The sequence below is a fragment of the Lipotes vexillifer genome, unplaced genomic scaffold (assembly GCF_000442215.2).
Source record: "Lipotes vexillifer unplaced genomic scaffold, Lipotes_vexillifer_v1.1 scaffold884, whole genome shotgun sequence".
Lineage (NCBI taxonomy): Eukaryota > Metazoa > Chordata > Mammalia > Artiodactyla > Lipotidae > Lipotes > Lipotes vexillifer.
In genome coordinates, this window is record NW_006789227.1 from 389,351 (window position 1) to 403,962 (window position 14,612).

Below are 14,612 nucleotides of genomic sequence, written 5' to 3' on the forward strand. Positions count from 1 at the left end.
TCATTCCCTACTTCAGATTTTTGGTTTGCTTGACACTTGAGAATATTTTCAAGGATAAGACAAGGTTGGAGCTGGATCCATGTAAAGCCAGTCATGAAGCCCTTCTATGGAAAATTTCCATGAAAAGATCAGAAACAAATGTTTTTTGAAGAAAATTACAGTAAAAATAAAGTGAAGTTGATGCCATAGTAAGTCTATATTACTCACAAGCCAATGGATGAATTGATTCTAGTAGTTGTTTGATTGTTTTGCTTTCTGCTCAGATAAAAACAGCTTCTTTAATTTTTTATTGAAGCATAGTTGATTTACAATGTTGTTAATTTCTGCTGCACAGCAAAATGATTCAGTTATACATATATATTCACTCTTTTTAAAAATATTCTTTTCCATTTTGGTTTATCACAGCATATTGAATATAGTTCCCTGTGCTATACAGTAGGACCTTGTTGTTTATCCATTCTGTATATAATAGTTTGCGTTTGCTAACCCCAAACTGCCAATCCTTCTTCCCTCTACCCATCCTCCCCCTTGCCAACCACAAGTCTGTTCTCTATGTCTGTGAGTCTAAAACAGCTTAGTTTTTATAGAAAGGATTCTGCTACATAAACACTTTCAAGTGCAGGAATGAAGGAAGCCTCTTTGGTCCTTCTCTGAGGTGACCTAATATCTGCTGAGATGCACTCCAGAGGATGGCTCAGTTGCTGCTGCTGCTGAAATTGCAGGTATTGGTGCCCAAGAAAGTGGATCCTTTCCAAGTTGAACTGTGGGAATACAGACCACAAAAGTATGAGAGAGCATTGTAGAAGGACAGTCATTGCTGCTTAGGGTCCATGGCAATCAGATATCCCTACTTAACTCCTGAGAGGAATATACATCCTTTCAGAAGATCTCAATATTTAGTAGGTGAGAATTTACTGTGCAGAAAGACTCTAAGGTGGCCCTCCATGATTTAGGTCTCCTGGAGTTCACAACCTTGTATAATCCTCTCCCCCTGAGTGAAAACGAGACCTGGGATTTGCTTCTAGCCAACATGGTAAAAGTAATGAGTTGTCACTCTCATGATTATGTTATATTGGATAAGCCTCCGTCTTGCAAGCAGATTTGCTCTAGAGATGCTCCTTCCTGGCTTGATGAAATAAATGGCCATGTTGGAAAACTCACAAAGATCTGCAGGTAACAGCCTCTAGGAGTTGAGGGCATCCTCCAGTCAATAGCCAGCAAGAAACCGGGACTGTCTTCCTTAACAACCACAAGTAAATTAATTCTGCTAACATCTGATTGGAAGTGGATTCTTCCCCACTTGAGCTTCCAGATGAGATCACACCCTCACCCAACACCTTGAGTGCAGCCTTGTGAGATCCTGAGCAGAGGACCCAGTTAAGCTGTGCCTGGACTCCTGACCTACAGAAATTGTGAGATAAGAAATGTATGCTTTTTTAAGTCACTGGGTTTGTGACAATTTGTCATGCAACAACAGAAAATTAATACATTCACATATTTTACCTACTGATCCATAAGCTTAATTGTAAGTTTAATAAACAATTCTATTCTTAGATAACAGCACTTAATGAGACCCATTACTTCTTTGAGTAAGCACCATAGCATTTCAGAATCAATTAGTAGATTCTGGGGTTTTTTTTCCCTATAATTTGTTAATGGCCATGAAAAGGCTAAAGTAATGGGACATTGCTCTGTTCTAAATATGAAAGAGATGTTTGTATCAAACTGAACTAAAGGGGGATGCTGTAGGAAAAGAGAACAAGTTCATTGATGTCTTCCCATTTGTGGCCATTTCCTAACGTTAATTGCACCTATGTTGATTACTGCTTGTTGGTTATTCAAATTTATTCTTTTTATTTGGTTATCTATGGGTGGATTCCAGCTGTTACCCAAAGGGGATTTCGGGAGGAAAAATATGTCTAGAACCAAGTTTAGGTGAACAGCGGCAGAAGTTGTTAATGTCCTGTCATCCTGCAGAAAACAGAGACCATGAATTTGGGCAGCAGAGATAATCTGGTTAATACAGGAATTCTCAGAGGCACCTGTGTTCACTCTTCATCTCTTCTGCAGTCATCTTTTTCTTCAGGGTTATCTGTCTTCCTTGTCACTGTTTCTTTTTGGTCTGTGATCTATTTAATCTCTTCTCTAAGGTTTCATTAGAGTTTTGACATTGCCATTTCATATTTTGAACATTTTGACATCTCTTCAACCTTTTAAACATTTGATTAAGTAAATAATTCTTCAGAATTATACAAGCACATACAATTCTTTGAGTAATCATTGAGTAACTGCACATTCAGATTAGTAGAACATTCTTATAAACATTGCATTAAGTTCAAAATAGAAGACATGTTTTGACATATAACTCACAGAAAGTTCAAAACTAATTTTTAAAAGATTAAGTAGACAAAGGTGCAGGAACCAATTTATTTCACATCTGTCACCTGCCAGTGCCTGCAGTTATTAATGACCTAGTGTGATTTTCATTGCATTTGCATGCCTGTGCATGTACTGACCAGAATGTGAAACCACTCCAGTCTAAACTTTGGGAGAAATCATGCCTGGCATTTCAGACAGAGAAGTCACCCGCCTAGGGAGAGAATCAACCATGATTTTTAGTCTTTAAAAAAGATATTTACTGGGGGAGTTCCCTGGTGGTCAAGTGGTTAGGACTTGGCACTTTCACTTCCACAGCCCAGGTTCAGTCCCTGGTCAGGGAACTGAGATCCCACAAGCCACGAGGCATGGCCAAAAAAAAAAAAATCTACTGCCTGCCACCATAGGTGAGCTGATGTGACCTAGGCCACCTAGACCACACCCCTTACCATGAGCACTTCTTGGCATTCAAGAAGACTCAAGATGGATATCTGCTCTCCTCTCCATTAGAAGGGCTAATGAGGCCTCAGCTATGATACTCAGGAAAGGGAATCATGGTACTGTACTATCAATGGGAAAATCAATCTGCAATCAGCCCCCCATGTGTCAGCTTCTGGGACCACTGTGAGAACTCCCTGCAGCCCTTGCATCTAGTCCAGAATCTTCTTTATAGTTCATGACAATGACACTGTTCAGCTCTAACTTCACAAATAAATAGCCAGAATTCCCTGTATTAACCAGATTGTCTCTGCTGCCCAAATTTATGTACTTTACCTTCTTCAGGAGAATGAAACACCAACAATTTTGAGGATTCCTCACCCAAACTTGATTCCAAGATTTTTTTCCTTCCTAAATCCTCTTTAGGTGAGAGCTGGAGTCCAGCTATTGTTTTGGTGCATTTCATCTCCACAACCAGCCAGTTCCTTATCCCTTCTCCACCTCTATTCTTAGCCCTCCTTCAGCCCCAAGGATCTTTCTCTCCTCTGGATGGTCACCTTTGCCCTTCCATGATGACTGCCTAGCTGGCTTCCTTCATCAGAGGGAAATTTGACCACAGCGCACATAGTAGCTAATGCTCCATCCTCCTACCTGTACAGAGTCAGGTGACAGCCAAATCCTTTCCTTTTCCTACAAAGACGGAAATGATATTAGAGTTCAGCACTTGGGCTATTATTTAATAAAGAGTTCAGTGCTTCGGCACAATTGTCTGATCTTTATCAGCACAATTCAATTTTCAGGATGCAGTAGAGACAGAGAAAATATGTTCAAGTCATCTTCCTCCTTGTATGGGAACATCCGACAAGAGCCTCCTTCTCCCAATTCCCAGAAGAGAACAGCAGCCCCAAAAGCTACTGCATGCCATCAGACATCAAGATCAGTCCCTTCAGTTTTGAGACTTGACAGCTTTGTACTTTTTCAGTCACAGAGAGCTGACCTGACTTTGCTTCTTCTGACAGCTTTCTGCAGCACCCTGCAGAATAGCTTTGGCTTTGATTACCCAGTGATTTACAGCCCTTCTCATTTGCTTCTCCTATGTTGCTTTCCCAGGGTTTAGGGATCTTCCCTCTTACCCTGTTGCCTCAAAGCAATTTGCCTTATCATCTTCCAGAAGTCCAAGACCCATCCTTTTTATATCCTTCTGATTCTCCTGAATAATGATTGTCTGTTTTCTTTCTCTTTCTTCATTCTAAATTTTCTTTCTCTCTCCTGCCCTCCCTCCCTTCCTTCTTTCCTTCCTTCCTAGAATCAGTGTTTTCATCATAGGGTCAGATATTTCATAAACACAAGTAGTCTAATTTTAATAATGATTCTTTTTTTTTTTTTTTTTTGCGGTATGCGGGCCTCTCACTGTTGTGACCTCTCCCGTTGCGGAGCACAGGCTCCAGACGCATAAGCTCAGCGGCCATGGCTCACGGGCCCAGCCGCTCCGCGGCATGTGGGATCTTCCCAGACAGGGGCACGAACCTGTGTGCCCTGCATCGGCAGGCGGACTCTCAACCACTGCGCCACCAGGGAAGCCCAATAATGATTCTTTAATAGAGAAAGAAAATAGCATTTTCTTATTCTCTGATTTGTCTGGCTAGACATCCGTAATTGTTTTTGTGGTACAGAGCTTTATGGTGAGAGTCACCTCAACATTCCTGATATGTTTGCAAAATAGTATGTCAGCATTCAGATACAGAGACAAAGATTGAGCACATACAGTTTATTTGCAATATTGGGAGACGTGGGCAGAAGACTGTGTGTGTGTGTGTTTGTGTATGTGTGTGTGTAGTAATATAAGGAAGGGAAGGCAGTCTGTAAGGGGTACACTATTAAGACAGCTACCACAGTGTGCAACTAAAGTTCAAACCTTTGAAGAAGTTTCGGGAAATGATGTAAAGCACATACTTCATTATGATCCTATTCAAGGGGCAAGGGAGCTGAAGTATTCACACATACAAACCCTATAAATTATTGGTTAAGGGATGGCCCTGGTGAGTTACAAATTACCCAGGCACTTTGAGTTGCCCTTACATGCAGGCAGAATGAGTTCCAGCAGCCTAAGGACAGCCTTCTGACAAAGTTGTATGTTCTGGCTATTAGAAATCAGTCTGACATGCATAGAAGTGAGGGCATTATTTTATCTGCCATAGAGGACCAAAGGCAAGAGCTCGGAGGGCTTAGTTTATCCCATCGCCCTCCTGATGAGCAACCACTTTGAAAGTCACAGTGGTGGTAGCCCATGTTGTGATCCAAATGTTCTCCACAAACTAGTGGCTGAGGTTAGTGGATGATCAGTATAGTAGACATTTGCCATTCTTCTGGGTGTCCAGCCCCTCAAATCTTTCCTATTTGGAGAACTATATGTCATCAAGGGACTTGGTAAAATTCTCTCACTCCAGAGGCCAAAAGGTCTGAATAAAGTTTTCTTTCCTTACCTCCTTGTAGTGGGTATAGGCAGGTGATCTGGCCTGAGGCCAGATCACCTGCCTGGGATTTTTTTTCTTAGTCAGTTCGGGTTGCCATAGCAAAGAGCCATAGACTGGGTGGCTTATAAACAATAGATTTTTATTTATCATAGTTCTGGAGGCTGAAACTCCAAGATCAGGGTGCCAGCGTGGCTGAGTTTGGGTTAGAACTCTCTTCTCAGTGTTAGACTGCTGCCTTCTTGTATACTCCTGTGGTGGAAAATGGGTGGGAGAGCTCTCGGGGTCCCTTTTATGAGGGTGCTAATCCTGTTTATTAGGGTTCCACCCTTGGGATCTAATCACCCCAAAGGCCTCACTTACTCTACTATCAAATTGGGGATTAGGATTTCAACATATGAATATTGGGGGGATATAAACATTCAGTTCATTACAGACTTCTGGCGATGCAGGAGCAGAGGAGTCAGTGTGCAGACATACCCTGCATCCCTACCCCTGCTCTAGCCTGACTCCCCTGGTTTATACATGTTTCTCCAACAAACTCATTTCCTTTCACTTAACAAGTGCTGGTTACTACTGTCTGCAAGTAAGAACAATTGATCTTTACAGAATTATCAAAGTTTGAATGCAGGCGATGTCCTACTTTGTGCAGAGCACTTTTCTAGGGCCTAGAGAGGAGGCTGAGAGGAACAAAAGCAGCAGGTGACAAGCATTCAGCCTTCAACAAACTCACAATCCAGTTGGACAGATAAGAATTAAACTGGTGTTAAAATCCCTGAAATAAACACACTTAATTTATCTCTTTTACTCAATTATCTTTTATATACTTGGGATCATTTATCCTCAGTATCCCTGTATGGGAGGTACTATTCCGTAGGTTTTGCAGGGGAAGAAGCTGAGGCATGGAGGAATTAAGTCATATTCCCAGAATGACAAAATGGAGACAAGTGCCACCGTGTCTACTCTGTCATGTGTCCTTGCCTTTAGAGTTCTGTTCAGGAATACCTTGCTGCACATGGGCAAAGGGCCAGAGCAGGGGTTGGCAACCTATGGCTCAAGTCCAGCCAGCCAATTCTTTTTGTAAATAACATTTAATTGGAACACAGCCACACCCATTTTCTTATGTATTGTCTATGGCTGCTTTTGAGCTGTGACCACAGAGTTGAGTATTGCAACACAGACCATGTTGTCTGCAAGCCTAAAATATTTACTACCTGGCCTTTTATAGAGAAAGCTTGCAAATTCCTATAGCTATGCCTTAAACAAGCTATGCCTTGTTTAAGGCATAGCTATAAACAATTTAGTTTCACTGAATCAAGCTTCTGAGAGTCTTCTACCTGGTGTCACTTGGCCTGCACTGTCCCAGAGACATTAATGATTACACGGTTAACTGAAATCTAAGTACAAAGCAATAGCCATTTTAATGATGATAATAATAACAACAGCTGTTATTGATGAGGAATCTCTATATTCATGTGATGAATGCTTTACTAACATAGTTTTACTAGCCTGATTCCAAGTTCAGAATGGTTAAGTCAACTTGTGCAGTGGCAGAGCTGGATTTATCCTGCATGTCGTCTCTAGAGGCTGGGCTCTTAACCACCACACTTTACAGCCTTCACACCCATCATGAAGAAGAAATCAGGAAAAAGATGAATTTTCTAAGACTCTGTGGAGACAGGCAGGTAACCAAGGACGCCCTCAAGAAGTTGGTGCTAATGAGACAGTAGACATCAGGTTATCCAGAGCAGGAGAGTGTGTTCGTGATGGGCACTTCCATCTCTCAGGGTGTCAAGATTCCACTTGTAATTACCAGTGTTGCTTTCTATTTTCTCCATGAAACATGTTGACAAGCCACTCAGGATAGCTTTACTGTAGATGCCTCACAAAAGGGAAATAGAAGCCAAAGCTGCTAGTCCGATATCCACTAACATTTGATTTTCAAGAGTTTCTGAATTTCTATATTTTGAATGACCAACCTCCCAAGTCTTTACAACTTCATTAGTAAGATTGAGAGTACACCTGCTCTTTGCACAGGAGCACAGCAAAGGAGTGGGTCGTGAGCCCTCTTAAAAGAGGGTTTAAAATAGGCCTGCCTTGTCTTGGAATGTTGTTTACAGAGTGCCTGCCTTTGTTGGGAGATTCCAGCTGGTTTATGAAGTGATGCCAAGGTCCTACCAGATCCCCTTGACTTTAGCCCTGACCTGTTCCCTCTAGGTATGTTACTCACGTTCTACCAGGGAGCTCAGCCTTAGCTACCCCAGGTGTCAGACAGCCAAGGATGCAACCAGACTGAAAGCCCCCACTGCAACCCAAATATGCTGGAGCTTGGTGTTGGTTGCCCTCAGATTTTGGCAACCCAGCACTGAATACAGAACTGCAATGTTAGTTTTGGAGTCTAACTTGTGGCCACCAGCCTGGGCACTCTCCAGGGCAGGGAGACCCTCCCCTTCCTCTTGGTACTGCCTGTGCCTAGCACACTCCTGGGCACACAGTAGGTGGTCAGAAAAAGATTTAAGAGACCGTGGCATCAGCCTTAGAGGGAGCTGAATCTGAAGGACATCTGGCTGCATTTCCCTTCACTCAGGCATGGTTTTCCCTGGGCACCTGTGGACTAGGCCCCAGGATGGACTTTAGCTCCTGACACCCAGCCTGGTGCTCTGGGCCTCATTATTCTGCCCTGGTCTGGCCACAGCTCACATAACTGCCTGCTACCAGATTTTTCAGCTGCACCCATTTGGAATTCTGACTCAGGGTCTCACCCACCCATTAGGACTCAACACTTTCCTCTCTGATATTCAGTGCTGACCGTTGGCTGTTGGATATATTGGCCCCATGCTTTGCCCTTTGCCCCACTTCTTCGCTTGGCCTGGGAGTACGGCCATTTCCTCTAATGCCTGTCCAGCCATGTGGTATGTCTAGTAGGGCCACGTACCCAGACAAATAACTAGATTATTAATAATACAATAAAACAACTGCATGTTGTTTCAAAAGCCATTATTTCACTTGATGATTAAACCTACCTATAAGTGGGTATTATCATCCCTATTATACAGATGAGGAAACTGAGATTCAGGGGGAAAAAGCTTACTCTAGACTGTTAACTTTCTGTTGCTGCATAAAAAATTTCCACAAACAGCACTCATTAATTACCTCAAAGTTCCCATGGGAGGTGTCTGAGCACAGATGGGTTAGGTCTTCTACTCAGGGTCTCACAAGGCTGTGTCAGGGTGTCGGATAGGCTACATTCTTGTCTGGATATCTGGCTGGGGAAGAGTCCACTGCCAAGCTCAATTTCTTTGTTGGCAAAATTCATTTCTTTGCAGCTGTGTGACTGAGGGACCCAGCTTCTTCCTGGCCATCAGCTGAAGGTCACGCTCACTCAAGGCTTTACTCAAGGACACCGCAGTTCCCTGCTAATAGGCAGCTCATATGGCTATTTGTTTTCTCAAGGCCAGAAGGAGAATCTAACACTCCAGTCTGCTAAGATACAGTCTTATATAAGGTGACATCACATCACCTTTTCTATATAATGTACCATAATTGCAGTGTTGACATCTCATCACTTTGACCATGTTGAATTTGTTAGAAGTAAGTCATAGATTGTACCTGCCCTCAAGGGGAGAGGACTATACAGGGTGTGACCCTAAGGTGGGCCTGACACAGTCACAGAGCTGCTAAGTGGCAGATGGGGGACCAGAGCCCTGCCACACTGCTTCCCTGCAGGCCCAGGCTCCTTCCTTTTCCAGCTGCCTCTTTTGCCACATGGAATTGTTCTGTCTCATGAGTCTCAGGTTGTGCAGATTGGAGACACCTTTGACCTTGCCCTCAAGGTCATACTCACAGTTTTGATTTTTGTTTGTTTGTTTGTTTTTTGCGGTACGTGGGCCTCTCACTGTTGTGGCCTCTCCCATTGCAGAGCACAGGCTCCGGACGCGCAGGCCCAGTGGCCATGGCTCACGGGCCCAGCCACTCCGTGGCATGTGGGATCTTCCCAGACCGGGGCATGAACCTGTGTGCCCTGCATTGGCAGGTGGACTCTCAACCACTGCGCCACCAGGGAAGCCCCCATACTCACAGTTTTTTATGATCAAGTCCTTTCAGTTTTCCAGTACAAAACTTCTTGAAGAGTGTATAAAACATGCCTGCTTGTTTTGGAATACCGTTTACACAGTATTCAGTCTTGTTGGGAGATTCCAGATGGTTTATGACAGTAAAACAACCAACAGAACCCTTGGAGCAGACCTGGGCAGATATACCATATAAACTCGATACTGTGTTACATGGGCCTGAATTCTATTTCTCTTGAGGACAACTTCTATACATACAAACAAAGACTTAACAAATATCCAAAGTAGAAGAAAAAGATGTAATGCTATTTTTCAATTTAAATCAATCAGAAATACTTATGTCTGGATGGAAATTAAATTCATTTCTCAACGAAATGCAAAGGAGATAGATTAGAGCTGTAGTATCTATGAAGAAAATTGTCAACACATTAGAGACTTTTCTGTCACAGTGTGACATTGTCCTTTATTTCTTAGGAGACAGACCCTGTCACCAATCCCACAAGACAACCTTATCATAGAGACTGCCACGTATCTGTGGACATGCCTGATTTCTTGGCCCTCCTTTGTTTTAATTTTCCAAATAATGATACAGTGGAGATCTGATATGGTGAGCAGACACCACAGAGAGTTTTGGCTACAGCTTATTAGTTTGTGATGAAAAACAACTCTGCAAAAACATAAAATGTGCTCTCCTCCTGAGTCTGAGATAGATTCTAAGTTCATTCAAACCCATTTTTGAAAAGCTCAGAAAAGCAATAGCAACACAAGCCAGTCATGATAGAGAATCAGGGTTGCTTTAGTAGGCAAACTGCTTTTTTTATCATGGTAAGTTAGGCTTCCCAAATACAATTTTTTAATATGCCAGCATGTTATTTGGTGCTTCCATCAGTCACAGCATGAAGACAGAGCATGGGGAAAGCCAGGAATTTAGCTGATCTGAATTTAACAAGTGCTATAGAAAAGCATGCAAAGCTCTATTCTTAAAAACATGTTGTGCATGCAAGGGAAGACATTTATGTTTTGCCACCCAAACGTAAAAATAAAAAATATATTCCATTGACAAAAATGTATTACTTTTTGAATTGCTTTTGAACTGGGGAAAATATTTAAGCAGGTTAAGCCAAGGAAATAAATAACAAAAGAATACAGAGTATTTTACACAATTAGAAGCTGGATTGAGTTCCATAAAGAAGGAGGATTAGCGACCTGGTCTGGGAGAAGTTGCTGTTACAGTGACCTCAGGTCACAGTGGGAAAATTTAGCTGTTATTTTGGAAAGAGGTTCCTGATTCCTATAGGGTTCTTTGTTTTCTGAGCTCACTGGAGTTAGGGCAGGGCTTGATTGCTCCGAGAGAGCGAGAGCGAAAGAGAGGGAGAGAGAGAGAGAGAGAGAGGGAATCCAGATGTGGAGAAAATTAGACCTGTACTGAGCAATGGGCTCTTGTGCCTGAGACAAGAGGGAAGGGGGCAGAGCGCAAACTTTAAAAGAATGGCATAGCCACTGAGGATACACAGAAACTGCTGAGAACCGATTAGGCCCAAGGTGCAGAAGACTCAACTTCCAGGAGACCTTGAGCCTCATTATATGCTCATCGTAATACATTAGCTAAATGACATGCCCACAGGTGCCATGACAGTTCTGAGGCTGACATAAAAGGCCAAAAAGTGGGCGGTGGCCCAATTCCTGGAAATCTACCCCCCTCCAAAATAGTTAGAATAATCCTCCCACTCATTAGCCTATAAAATTACCTAGACCATAAAAGCTAACCACGCCATATTTCTGAGGTGGCCTCCACCCTGTCTGTGGAGTGTGTTTCTCCCAGGGCCTCTCTCCTTCTGAGACGGACCGCATTCTGTCTATGAAGTGTGTATCTTTCTGTCTATGAAGTGTGTATCTTTCTCAACCTGCTTTCCCACTTAGTTCTTGGTGCAGAACTCCCTTGCCTGCCTGCTTCTATCCCCCACAAACGTCCTATATTAATGAATTTACTTCTTGCTTATCATTTTGCCTCTTGCTGAATTCCTTCTGCACCGAGACATAAACTGAGCTTCATTAAGTCCTGAGACCTGAGACCAGGTGTGTGTGCAGTTTCAGCTGGGAGATTGTGGGTTCAAGCCCGATCTGAGGTGCGACTGGGTACGAGTCTCAATCTGAGGTGTGTAGTTTCACGCTCACAGCACAGAAAATCAAACTCTTGATAGCAGGTGTTTGCAGCCAAGTAAGGGTTTATTGCAGGGTGTCAAGCAAGGGAATGGGAGACAAGCCTCAGCTCCACTCTCACTTGATCTTTGAGTTCCGGGTTTTTTAAAGGGGAAGAACAAAGAAGCTGGGATTAATCATCATCTTGTGACATTTCTTAATCTTAGTTTTGAGGGTCAGGATGTCTCCGTTCTCTGGCCAGGTGGTGCATGGGTCTGGGGTCTGTTAGCTCATCTTGCACTGGAGGAACAACCTGAATTTGTACTAAATGATATCGACAACAGCACTTTTTTGTTGTTTTGTTTTTTGGGTTCTTTTTGTGGTACGCGGTCCTCTCACTGTTCTGGCCTCTCCCGTTGCCGAGCACAGGCTCCGGACGTGCAGGCTCAGCGGCCACGGCTCACGGGCCCAGCCGCTCCGCGGCACATGGGATCCTCCCGGACCGGGGCACGAACCCATGTCCCCTGCATCGGCAGACGGACTCCCAACCACTGTGCCACCAGGGAAGCCCAACAACAGCACTTTGACTCATCTGACTGATTGATTAGTGTTCAGTCAGCACAAGATTAGGTCAGAGGGGACAAGAAAATGAATAAAGTGGTTTTTAAAAATTGATTTATTTATTTTTGGCTGCACTGGGTCTTTGTTGCTGTGCACAGGCTTCTCATTGTGGTGGCTTCTCTTGTTGCAGAGCATGGGCTTTAGGCGCACGGGCTTCAGTAGTTGTGGCTCACTGGCTCTAGAGCGCAGGCTCTGTAGTTGTGGCACACGGGCTTAGTTGCTCCGCGGCATGTGGAATCTTCCCAGATCAGGGCTTGAACCCGTGTCCCCTGCATTGGCAGGCGGATTCTTAACCACTGAGCCACCAGGAAAATCCCAAGTAATAAAGTTTTGGATAGAAACATTAATCATAAACTCAGTAAGGGAACTTGGTTTCACATACACACTACGGCTGGACACCAGGTGAGGAGGTGAAATCATCCTCTATTCTCATCCCACCCCTTCCCCAGCCCAACACCAGGGAAAAGTTGTGGAAGAAAGAAGGAAAGAAAGTGAGGAAAGAAGGTAATCCCTGAGGATACCTTCTTATCTAGTAGGAAGTTAAATTGAAGCAGTGAAATAATGTAAGCATCTCATATAAATGTAGAGGAAGGAGGTCCCAGAGTTTCTCCAACATCTCAATGTGAGTTGGTTCTCTGGAATGGAATTCTCTTGGCTTTCCCCTCCAGCTGCAAGTAGGCAGCTGCTGCTCCAGGCATCGTATCCTCCTGGAGTGGAGGTGGGGGGAAGGGACACACAGAAACAGTAACAGAGGTGAGTCTCACATGATCATGAGAAGCTAAAACACAGAGCAGAATTGGAAATGGAATATCCTTTTGCAAATGGAGGGAGTATGGGTGAGATTTAAAGAGAATGAGGGAAAGGGAGGAGAGGAAGGGGAGTAATGTACAAATTCTGCTGAAACGCTCTGATCTGTCTTTGATAGACCATTGTTTAGCGGAAGCAAAGAGAAAACAATCACATGCAATTTCCTTCCAATTCAAAAATTTGGATTTATAGAAAACCTGGACTTGGGCCAGCCTGGGCAGAATGAGTTGACAGGATTGCAGTTAAGGCATGTCATCAGAGCAAGGAGTACAAGCCACACAATGGCTCAATTCAAACAACAGTAAAAACTGAAAAGGAGTTCACTCCCATTATCTAAGCTTTCAGTAGAACCAAAAATTCCAATTCACAAAGGCTCACAGTTTAATTCCACTCTGTGGTATGTGCCAATTCCTCTTCCCATGACATTTATTTTCTTCTTCTTATTAGAGCAAAGCCATATTTTTCGGCCTTGTTTTTTTCATTCTAATTTTAAGCCTCAGCTTTTTTTCTGTCTAGTTCAGTAGTGATGCTGGCTCACTTTTCATGGAAACAAATTGTCTCCATATAAGTACAAAGTTGTTAGACCAAGCCCCAGGAATATTGTTTATTATCAGGAAGAGAAGTCTAGCATGCAGCTGTGGCCTGCATGCTTTTAAAATTTTCCACATGTTTATATATAAGAACTGATAAGCACAGGTGAAAATACATGAGCTTTCAGAGGGGTAGAAGAAGGTGATGAATAAGAAATAAGAGCACAGACGCCAGCTCAGACTGCTTGGGTTTAACTCTCAGCTTTACCACTTATTCCTTATGTGACATTGGAAACTATGAAATTACAATGTCTCAGTTTCCTCATCAGGAACATAGGCATGCTGCTATTAGATACCTCATAGGGTTATTGTGAGGATTAAATGAGTTAATGTCTCCAGAATCCAACTACTTACTATCTCCATAGCTACCTACCAGTGGTGTCTGAGTCACCATCATCTTGTTGGGGAGGAAGAAATTTTCCTCTATCCCTCTAGGTTCTTCTGGCTGCTCTATGAATTAAATTGACATGAGATAGATTAACAGGAGAAAATCAAGCAAAAGTTTAATAACATGTATACAAGGGAAAGACCCAAGAAAACTTTGTAGCTTGCCAATATGGCCAAAGCCCTCACCTTAAATACCATCCTCAGCTAAAGGTAAAAGAGGATGTTGAGGATGTTAGAAGAGGTTACCAGGAAAAGTACAGTAAACAAGGGTAAAGTCATTATTCAGATTTAAGTCAGTGCCTTCTCTATTGTTAAGAGTTTCTACAGACTTGGTGATCCTACTCTTCCTGGTACAGCAAGGGAGACACCCTTACAAATGGAGGTTTCCCTTACAAATGTGAATGTTTCTCCCAAAAGGGTAACCCCTACTTGGTTTTCAGAGTTTTCCCCATTTCTGCTGTTTCTTAGAAAATAACCAGCTTAAAATAATAAACATGCCAAAGAGACATATTTTGGGTTGGTAAATTCTGCTCCCCTACAACCTCTTTTTTTTTTTTACATCTTTATTGGGGTATAATTGCTTTACAATGGTGTGTTAGTTTCTGCTTTATAACAGAGTGAGTCAGTTATACATATATATATGTTCCCATATCTCTTCCCTCTTTGACTCCCTCCCTCCCACCCTCCCTATCCCACCCCTCCAGACAGCCACA